Genomic DNA, 10,157 nt, shown 5'->3' on the forward strand with positions numbered 1-10,157 from the left:
GTTAAATCCATTCCCAAGTATTTTATTCTTTCATTCTCCTTCTGTTGGGCATGAGGTTTTTTCTTAATTTTGTGTTCAGATCCTTCATGAGAAGTGAACAGACATACCGTCAGTTTCCATGTGTTGATCTTGTGTCCTGAGTCCTTGCTGGACTTGTCCACTGGTTCTGGTCCTTACAGCACAATGGCTCCTACACGTTGACAAATAGGTCAGATTCACTGGCAGTCAGATAAAAGCAAATTAAAAGTAAGATATGGATATCCACCAGTCTGGTAAAAATTAGCAAGAGTGATGATAGCCATTGCTCATGAAGTTGGGGAAAGGAGCTCTTGTACATTGTTCTTGGGATGTAAGTTGGTGTAGTTTTATTTTGAAAGCATCATTTAATAAAATTAGGTGGTATCAATACAATTGCCTTGAAATTACTAAAAGTAAAAAGTGAGTAGAAACAGACCATATATATATGTACACACACACACACACACACACACACATTGGCAACCCCCCCAACCAAATTCGACACCAATAATAATACCTATTAGAAACATTAGATTGGCCATATCGGTTGAATTGGAGAAATTTCCCCAAGGAATTTGTTGGTGAGAAAAGTGGATGTAGAGAAACAAGCACAATCGGATCTCATTTTGGGAACAAAACCGTACGAAGTATTTCTTCTTGTTTATTTCTTCCCAGCTGTTGAGGGACAGTCGACATCCAGTGCGATGCTGGTTTCAGGTGTGCGAGGTCCCTTCTGCCCGTCGCCTGGTGCTCACCACAGCAGGACAACAGAGCACTGCTCATCCCATCGCCCGTCCCCGTCCCCCACCTTCCCACCCACCTCCGGGCTCATCAGTGTGTTTTTTAGAGTTAAGACTCTGTTTCCTGGTTTGTCTCTTTTGTTTCCCTGCTGCTCATTTGTTCTGTTTCTTAAATTCCACATATGAGTGAAGTCACATGGTGTTTGCTTTTCTCTGACTAATTTCACTCAGCATCACACTCTCTAGCTCCATCCACATCATTGCAAATGGCAAGATTTCATTCTGTTTTTATGGCCGAGAGATAGTCCACTGTACACACCCCACCTCTTCTTTATCCATTCATCCATGGACGGACACTTGGGCAGCTTCCGTACCTTGGCTGTGGTCAGTAATGCCTCCATGAATGTGAGGCTGCAGGTATCTGTTTGAATTCGTGTTTTTGTTTTCTTTGGATAAATACCCAGGGCTGGAATGACTGGATCACACGGAAGTTCTATTTTTAATTTTTTGAGGAACCACCATGCTGTTTTCCTGAGAGCCTGGACCAATTGTTCCTCCTGCCACACGGCAGGAGGGAGGGTTGCGGAAAGAGTATGAAATATCCCTCACACATATTTTGTGTATGTGCGTCAGGGAGGAGCAGAATAGTTGTTGGGGACAGAGGAGGCCAGCCGTAGGAGGCAGGCAAAGAGGCAGTGGAGAATACAAAAATGAATCCAGTATGTTACATGATCCTACTTGTGTAAAAGTTATTTACATGCATGCCCGTGCCTGGTGAAACCCAAACTTACACCTGTCTTCTTCCTAGGAGGGATATCCATGATATACGGTGATGGGTTTCTTAGTGTGGAGCCCAGTGTGGGGCTTGAGCTCACAGCCCTGAGATCAGGACCTGAGCTGAGATTAAGAGTTGATGCTCAAGGTAGCCTGGGTGGCTCAGTCAGTTAAGCTACTGCCTTTGGCTCAGGTCATGATCCCAGGGTCCTGGGATCGAGTCCTGCATCAGGCTCCTTGCCCAGAGGGGAGCCTGCTTCTCTCTCTGCCTCTACCTGCCACTCTGCCTGCCTGTGCTCTCTCTCTCTCTCTGACAAATAAATAAATAAAATCTTAAAGAAAAAAGAGTTGACGCTCAACCGACTAAGCCACCCAGGTGCCCCTCCAGGCTATATATTTTATGAAAAAAGTCAGGTTGCTGACAAAGAAATGTGGGCAGCATCATTCTAATTGGTATACACATAAGACAGTTGCAGCCAGCCTTCTGATGAAGAGTTTGGGGACTGCCTTCTTTTCTGTGGATATCCACAGAGAGCTTTCTGGTGTCCAGGTGGACACACCAGGAAAGTCAGCAGACCACCACATTATCTGATAGATTTTTGCTGTGGAAGAGAATGAATGTCTTACTAGGCCTAAGAATGGTTGTCAGATTCCGAATTTCTTAGATCTATAAAATTAAGAAGAAAAGTGGAGCGAAGGGCTTACTGCTGACAGCTCTTAATTTTGCCCAGTGAGGAAGTAAACAGCATCTCTCATGAAGTCAGTATCGGTTAAGGAGATGTTAGTGTCCAGAGTTAGCAAAGAGACACTCTCAGTGCAAGGTTAGCTCTTCACATGGAATGGTTTTCCCTTTAGGAGAAACACACCTCCCCTTTCTTGCTTCGTGGAGGGGCCATAGCACAGCTGTGACCTAGACTGGGATGGAACAGGAGGGCTGTCTGCACCGGGCCCCCAGCTGCTTCCATGTCTTTCCGCGCGGCGCCCGGCAGGACCAGCTCGGGTCTCACGTGCTGTTTACTGCCATTACCCGAGGGCCAGAGCAAGGCCGGCATCCAGCAGGTGCTCACTAAGGGCTCGCAGTGCCGGCGAGGGGTTGCAGCCATTGCTGAGAGACCCAGTGTTTCTCCCTAAGGGGCCGGGAGTCCCGATGCCCACAATGTCTGTGTCTTTAAGAATTACTTAGAAGACTGTTTATTTAAATTTAAGTGGTCTGGATTATTTTACATTTATGTTATTTTATTTTATTATTTTTTTTTAAGATGTGGTCCATACATACAATGGACTATTACTCAGCCAGCAGGAAGGATGCACACCCACCATTTGCATCGACAGGGACGGGACTGGAGGGGATTCTGCTGAGTGAAGTAAGTAAGTAAGTCAAGCAGAGAAAGTCAATCATTATAAGGTTTCACTTACATGTGGAGCATAAGGAGCAGCACGGAGGACATTAGGAGACTAAAGGGAAAAATGAAGCGGGGGAAATTGGAGGGGGAGGTGAGCCATGAGAGACTGTGGACTCTGGGGAATAAAATGAGGGTGTCGGGGGGAGGGGGTGGGGGAGGGTTGGCCCCGCGGTGGGTATTGAGGAGGGCACAGGTTGCTCGGAGCACTGGGTGTCACACGCAAACAGCGAATCATGGAACACAACGCCAAAAACCAATGATGTACTGTGTGGTGACTAACATAACACAACAAAAAGAAAAAAGACAAAAAAAGGACGATATATTCACTTACTTGAGAGAGAGAGGGCACGAGCCAGGGAGGGGCAGGGAAAGAAGGGAGAGAGGACCCCACGCCGACTCCGGGTGCAGCCGGGAGCCGGTGCAGGGCTTGGCCTCACAACCCTGGGATCAGGACCCGAGCCCAAACCGAGAGTTGGAGGCTTAACCCACGGAGCCCCCCCAGGGCCCCCTACATGTTACCTTAAGCTACATTTAAAATCAGTATCATAAATATGTAGTTTAAAAGGCAAATAGTCCTGGAAGATGTGCAAAAAATCTTGTGCTCACCCTCCGTCTCTGCCGCCCGCATCGCTCTCTACACGTGGACGTTTTCTCTCATCTTTGTCCCCACACTTTAAAGCCATATACTGTCCCTCCCTGGTTCATCAGTTCTGTGCGCGTTATATGTCACCTTCTCACAGGGACAAACCTTCCTCTGTAGTTCTAGACAAAACGTCTTGGCAAGCAAAGAAGGGCACATGCACTGAGCCCCAGGAGGGGGGCGCCTAGCCCCCTGCAACAGGGTGCTCCCGAGGTGGGTCACTAGCGCTGGCCCGGCAGAGCAGTGGGGTGCACTTACATACCTGTCACTCAGGTCCGGGCTCTCAGAAGCCCGAGAGACTGAGCCCCTCATGATCCTTCCTGGTGACAAAATTACCTTCTCAGACGTGAAGATTGCAGTCTGGGCCACTGCCTGGCGTCCACCTGTGCATGCAAAGCTTTCTTACCTCACCAAGTCACCTGCCGGACTGTTGGGAAGCTTTCGCATACTTCCTCTTATAAGGAATGTTTTCCCAAATAGCCTCACCTGTGGTCTTCTTGGGGCTAGCCAGCATTTGTTCCGTAGGACATAGTCTTTACTTTTTAATGTTTTAATTTATTTGTTATTATGTTTGTTTAGCCAACATATAGTATATCATTAGTTTTCAGTGTCGTGTTCAGCGACTCATTAGTCGCAGATAACCCCCGGCTCATCCCAACACGCGCCGTCCTTAGTACCGTCACCCGGTTACCCCATCCCCCTCCCCTCTGTAGCCCTCAGTTCGGTTCCTGGAGTCCAGGATCTCTCATGGTTTGTCTCCCTCTCCGATTTCTTTCCCCTCAGTTTCCCTCCCTCCCCTGGGGTCCGCTGCGCTGCTCCTCATGCTCCGCACGTCCCACGTACGACGGAGAACATACGGTAAGTGTCTTTCTCGGCTCGATGTACTTCACGCAGCAGGATCCCCTCCAGTCCCACCCATGTCGATGCAAATGGTGGGGATTCATCCTTTCTGATGGCTGAGGAATAATCCATCGTATACATGGACCACATCTTCTTTGTCCATTCATCTGTTGAAGGGCGTCTCCGCTCCGTCCACAGTTTGGCAAGTGTGGACATTGACCTATGGACATTGGGGTGCAGATGGCCCTTCTTTTTACTACATCTGTATCTTTGGGGTAAGAACCTAGTAGTGCAATCTCTGGGTCGTAGGGTAGCTCTAGTTTTTAATATCTTGAGGACCCTCCATACTGTCTTCCTGGGTGGCTGCACCAGCTTGCGTTCCCACCAACAGTGTAAGAGGGTTCCCCTTTCTCCACATCCTTGTTAGCATTTCCTGTCTTGTTAGTTTTTGCCATTCTAATTTTTAAAAAAGATTTTCTTTATTGATTTGGCAGAAAGAGACACAGTGAGAGAGGGAGCACACGCAGGGGGAATGGGAGAGGGAGAACAGGCTTTCCACAGAACAGGGAACCCTGTGAGGGACTTGATTCCAGGACTTTTGGATCATGACCTGAGCCAAAGGCAGTCGCTTGATGACTGAGCCACCCAGATACCCCAATTTTTGCCATTATAACTGGTGAAAGGTATTATCTCATAGTGGTCTTTATTTGTATTTTCCTGATGGCTAATGATGTTGAACATTTTGTCATGTGTCTGTTAGCCATTTGTATGTCTTTGGAAAAGTGTCTGTTCATGTCTTCTGCCCATTTATTGACTGGATTGACTGGATTATTATTATTATTATTATTATTATTAATTCTTGGGGAGGTATTGAGTTTGTGAAGTTCTTTAAAGATCTTGGATACCAACTCTTTATCTGATATGTCATTTGCAAATATCTTCTCCCATTCTGTGGAGAAGATTACCTCTTAGTTTTGTTGACTGTTTCCTTTGTTGTGAAAAAGATTTTTATCTTGATGAAGTCCCAAAAGTTCATTTTGATTTTGTTTCCCTTGTCTTTAGAGACATGTGTTGAAAGAAGTCTCTGTGGTCAATGTGAAAGAGTTTACTCTCTATTACTCTCTATGTTCTCCTCTAGGATTTTGATGGACTCCCATCTCACACTGAGGTCTCATCCATTTTGAGTTTATCTTTGTGTGTGGTGTAAGACAATGTACATGCTTTCATTCTTCTGCATGTGGCTGTCCAATTCTCCCAGCACCATTTATTGAAGAAACTGTCTTTTTCGCATTGGATATTCTTTCCTGATTTTTGAAGATTAGTTGACCATAGAGTTGAGGGTGCATTTTGGGGCTCTCTATTCTGTTCCATTGATCTATGTGTCTGTTTGTGCCAATACCATGCTGTCTTGATGATCACAGCTTTATAATATAGCTTGAAGTCAGACTGTGATGCCTCCAGCTTTGATTTTCTTTTTCAACAATCCCCGGGCAATTTGGGATCTTTTCTGGTTTCATACAAATTTTAGGGTTCCTTGTTCCAGCTCTGTAAAAAATGTCGATGGTATTTTGATAGGGTTGGCACTGAAAGTGTCAATTGCTCTGCGCGGCATAGACATTTTCACAATGTTTATTCCTATCCATGACCATGGAACTACAACTATTTTTCATTGCTGCATCTTAAAAAAACAAAAGAAATGCAACCGATTTCTGTGCATTGATTTTGTATCCTGCCGTGCTGATCAATTACTGTATGAGTTCTAGTAATTTGGGGTGGAGTCTTTTGGGTTTTCCTCATAAAGTATCATATCATCTGCAAAGAGAGAGAGTTTGACCTCTTTGCCGGTTTGAATGACTTTCATTTCTTTTTGTTGTGATTGCTGAGGCTAGGACTTCTAGCATTATGTTGAGCAAAAGTGGCGAGAGTGGGCATCCTTGTTGTGTCCTGCCCTCAAGGAAAAAGCTCTCAGTTTTTCCTTGTTGAGAATGATATTCACAGAGGGCTTTTCATAAATGGCTTTTATGATATTGAGGTATGTTCCCTCTATCCCTATATTTTGAAGAGTTTTAATCAGGAAAGAATGCTGAATTTTGTCAAATGCTTTTTCTGCATCTATTGAGAGGATCATACAGTTCTTACTGTTTCTTTAATTAATGTAGTACATCATATTGATTGATTTGCAAATGTTGAAACATTCTTGTATCCCAGGGATAAATCCCACCTGGTGCTGGTGAATAATCCTTTTAATGTACTGTTGGGTCCTGTGGGCTAGGATCTTGTTGAATATTTTGACGTCCATGTTCATCAGGAATATTAGTCTGTAATTCTTCTTTTTGGTGGGGTCTTTGTATGGTTTTGGGATTGGTGTAATCCTGGCCTCATAGAACAAGTTTGGGAGTTTTCCTTCCATTTCTATTTTTCAGAATAGCTTCAGTAGTATAGGTATGACTTCTTTAGATGTTTGGTGAAATTTCCCTGGGAAGCCATCTGGCCCTGGACTCTTGTTTTTTGGGAAGTTTTTGATGACTGCTTCAATTTCCTTGCTGGTTATTGGTTGGTTCAGATTGTCTATTTCTTCCTGTTTCAGTCTTGGTAGCTTATAAGTATCCAAGAATGCATCCATTTCTTCCAGATTACCTAGTTTGTTGGCACGTAGCTTCGGTATGTGGTAGTAAGTTATAATAATTGTCTCTATTTCCTTGGTATTAGTTGTGATTTCTCCACTTTCATTCAAGATTTTATTAATTTGGGTCAATTATCTTTTCTTTTGGATAATTCTGGCCAGAGGTTTATTTTTCCAAAGAACCAGCTTCTAGTTTCATTGATCTATTCTACTATTCTTCTAATTCTATTTCATTGATTTCTGCTCTAATCTTTATAATTTCTCTTCTGCTGCTTTTTAAAGGCTTTATTTGCTGTTCTTTCTCCAGATCCTTCAGGTGTGAGGTTAGCTTGTGCATGGGATTTTTCTAATTTTTAAAAATTTATTTTCAGCATAACAGTATTCATTGTTTTTGCACCACACCCAGTGCTCCATGCAATCCATGCCCTCTCTAATACCCACCACCTGATTCCCCCAACCTCCCACCCCCCACCACTTCAAACCCCTCAGATTGTTTTTCAGAGTCCATAGTCTCTCATGGTTCACCTCCCCTTCCAATTTCCCCCAACTCCCTTCTCTTCTCTAATTCCCCTTGTCCTCCATGCTATTTGTTATGCTCCACAAATAAGTGAAACCATATGATAATTGACTCTCTCTGCTTGACTTATTTCACTCAGCATAATCTCTTCCAGTCCCATCCATGTTGCTACAAAAGTTGGGTATTCATCCTTTCTGATGGAGGCATCATACTCCACAGTGTATATGGACCACATCTTCCTTATCCATTCGTCCGTTGAAGGGCATCTTGGTTCCTTCCACAGTTTGGCGACCGTGGCCATTGCTGCTCTAAACATTGGGGTACAGATGGCCCTTCTTTTCACTACATCTGTATCTTTGGGGTAAATACCTAGGAGTGCAATGGCAGAGTCATAGGGAAGCTCTATTTTTAATTTCTTGAGGAATCTCCACACTGTTCTCCAAAGTGGCTGCACCAACTTGCATTCCCATCAACAGTGTAAGAGGGTTCCCCTTTCTCCACATCCTCTCCAACACATGTTGTTTCCTGTCTTGCTAATTTTGGCCATTCTAACTGTTGTAAGGTGATATCTCAATGTGGTTTTAATTTGAATCTCCCTGATGGCTAGTACTCGAGGAACTACAGAACACTCATGAAAGAAATTGAAGAAGACACAAAAAGATGGAAGACCATTCCATGCTCTTGGATCAGAAGAATAAACATTGTTAAAATGTCTATACTGCCTAGAGCAATGTATACTTTTAATGCCATTCCGATCAAAATTCCACCGGTGTTTTTCAAAGAGCTGGAGCAAATAATCCTAAAATTTGTATGGAATCAGAAGAGACCCTGAATCACTGAGGAAATGTTGAAAAACAAAAATAAAACTGGGGGCATCACATTACCTGATTTCAAGCTTTACTACAAAGCTGTGATCACCAAGACAGCATGGTAAAAGACAATCTCTTCAATAAATGGTGCTGGAAAAACTGGACAGCTATATGTAGAAGAATGAAACTTGACCATTCTCTTACACTGTACACAAAGATAAACTAAAAATGGATAAAAGACCTCAACATGAGACAGGAATCCATCAGAATCCTAGAGGAGAACATAGGCAGTAACCTCTTCGATATCAGCCACAGCAACTTCTTTCAAGATATGTCTCCAAAGGCAAAGGAAACAAAAGTGAAAATAAACTTTTGGGACTTCATCAAAATCAAAAGCTTCTGCACAGCAAAGGAAACAGTCGAAAACAAAGAGGCAACACATGGAATGGGAGAAGATATTTGCAAATGACAGTACAGACAAAAGGTTGATATCCAGGATCTTTAAAGAACTCCTCAAACTCAACACACACAAAACAGATAATCATATCAAAAAATGGGCAGAAGATATGAACAGACACTTCTTCAATGAAGACATACAAATGGCTATCAGACACATGAAAAAATGTTCATCATCACTAGCCATTAGGGATTTTTCTAATTTTTTGAGTGAGACTTGGATGGTTGTATACTTCCCTCTGAGGACTGCCTTGGCAGTATCCCATAGATTTTGAACTGATTTGTTTTCATTTTCATTGGTTTGCATGAATTGTTTAAGTTCCTCTCTAATTTCCTGGTTGACCCATTCACTCTTTAGCAGGATGCTTTTTAACCTCTAAGTGTTTGTGTTCCTTTCAAAATTTTTTTGTGGTTGAATTCCAGTTTCAAAGCATTGTGGTCTGAAAATATGCAGGGAATAATCTTAGTCTTTTGTTATCAGTTGAGACCAGATGTATGATTCAGTATGTGATCTGTTCTGGAGAAATTTCCATGGGCACTCAAGAAGAATTAGAAGACTGTTGTTTTAGGATGGAATGTTCTGTATGTATCTATGAAGTCCATTTGGTCCAGTGTGTCCTTCAAAGCTCTTGTTTGTTGATCTTCTGCTTAGGGGGTCTGTCCTTTGCTGTGAGGGGAGTGTTGAAGTCTCCTATTATCAATGTACTATTATCAGTATGATTCCTTATTTTGGTTATTAGTTGGTTTAGGTAGTTAGCTGCTCTCAGGTTGGGGGCATAGATAATTACAATTGTTAGATCTTTTTTTGGATAGACCCTTTCAGAATGATATAGTGTCCCTCTACATCTCTTACTATAGTCTTTGGTTTAAAATCTAATTTGTATGATATGAGAATTGCTACCTCAGCTTTCCTTTGAGGTCTATTGGCATGGTAAATTGTTCTCTGTGCCCTTACTTTCAATCTGGAGGTGTCTTTAGGTTCAAGATGAGTCTCTTGTAGACAGTATGTGGATGGGTCCTGCTTTTAAAATCCAATCTGAAACCCTGTATCTTTTGATTGGAGTATTTAATACATTTGCATTGAGAGTAACTATTGAAAGATACAATTTTAGTGCCATCATACTACCTGTAAAGTCCCTGATCCTCTAGGTAGTCTCTATCAATTTCTCGTCCATATTACTCTTGGGGTTTTCTTCTTTTACAGAATCCCCCTTAATATTTCTTGCAGGGCTGGCTTGGTGGTCACATATTCTTTCAGTTTCTGCTGGTCCAGAAAGCTCTTTATCTCTCCATCCATTCTGAATGACAGCCTTGCTGGATAAAGTATTCTTAGATAC

The 10,157-nt window shown here is 42.9% G+C and overlaps 1 long non-coding RNA gene across 1 annotated transcript in view; it reads left to right on the top strand.

Annotated features, from left to right (window-relative positions):
* LOC132004082 (uncharacterized) overlaps positions 1–4,433 on the top strand; it is a 39,405-nt gene extending 34,972 nt beyond the window's left edge. The window contains exons 3-4 of the long non-coding RNA XR_009400420.1: positions 2,792–2,896; positions 4,359–4,433. This is a non-coding gene — a long non-coding RNA (uncharacterized LOC132004082). The remainder of the gene's footprint in view (positions 1–2,791; positions 2,897–4,358) is intronic.
* Positions 4,434–10,157: the final 5,724 nt, after the last annotated feature.

The sequence above is a fragment of the Mustela nigripes genome, chromosome 1 (genome assembly GCF_022355385.1).
Source record: "Mustela nigripes isolate SB6536 chromosome 1, MUSNIG.SB6536, whole genome shotgun sequence".
Taxonomy (NCBI): Eukaryota; Metazoa; Chordata; class Mammalia; order Carnivora; family Mustelidae; genus Mustela; species Mustela nigripes.